This window comes from Athene cunicularia (assembly GCF_003259725.1).
Source record: "Athene cunicularia isolate RWA chromosome 2 unlocalized genomic scaffold, athCun1 chr2_part2, whole genome shotgun sequence".
In the NCBI taxonomy this organism is placed as follows: Eukaryota; Metazoa; Chordata; class Aves; order Strigiformes; family Strigidae; genus Athene; species Athene cunicularia.
The window spans coordinates 5675923-5676912 of NW_020799096.1; positions in this window are offsets into that span (position 1 = coordinate 5675923).

Here is a 990-nt window from a genome sequence, read left to right on the forward strand (position 1 = left end):
CACGGGCGCGTGCCCCGCCCCTCTCCTGACGTCTCCCTGCGGCTCCGCGCCGCAGCGGGCATTGATTGGCAGGAGTGCTAGCCAATCGGACGGCAGTTTGCCTTCCTCTCCCTCCCCCTCTTGGCCTACCTGCCCGTGAGGGAGAGCGCGGGAAGGGGGAAGGTGTGTGGCGCCGGGACCGGGACCCTGGGTCTGACCCCTGCGTGTGGCCGTGCCGCCTGGGGCTCCCGTGTGGAGGGAGGGCGTCCAGCCATGGCAGCCCTGTCGCCTTCCTTTCCTCCTCCTCAGCCCAGGACATGTTTTTTTAAGAAAACTGAGGCTTTTGCCTCCTTTACAGGCAAGTTGAACAGTACTGCCAGGTTGACTCCCCGTCTTGACTGCAGCGGCTCAGTAGGGGTGTCCCTCATGCATTTATTATTTCAAGCTTCGTTTTTCAGCTGGTGTTGACAGGAAAACATGATCTTAGTGTTACTCCGTGAATGGAGACACCCAGTGCAGTTGTGAAAGTCGCAGCTCCTTATGGCTTTTACTTTTTTTCTTGCACTGCAGCCCATGGTCTCATCAAACCTCACCCACCAGTTACTGCTGCTCCCTTCTCCGTTTCACTGATAGGCCTTAATATGCACATGTTTAGGATGTTGGACTGGCAGAGACCCATTGGGTGCTCAGATCCAGCCCTTGCTATCCAGGCATTATCTCAAACTCCTCACAAACACCTTGAATGCAATCACAGCTTGATTTTTCTGGCTCTGCTGTCCCCCCTGGCAGGCTGCTGTAGGCCTAACTGCCTAAATGACTAAACCACATCAAATCTCCAGTCTATCCATACATATTGGCAGCCCTTTATGCATTTTTACACATGCAAACGATGTTCATTACCTTGCATGAATGCCCCCCTTCCCTAGTGCTGTGCTTCTTGCCTCTTGGATTATTTATAGGCAGCAGTCAGCTCTTCCAACCTTTACTTTGCCTTGTTAACCAAACCACCTC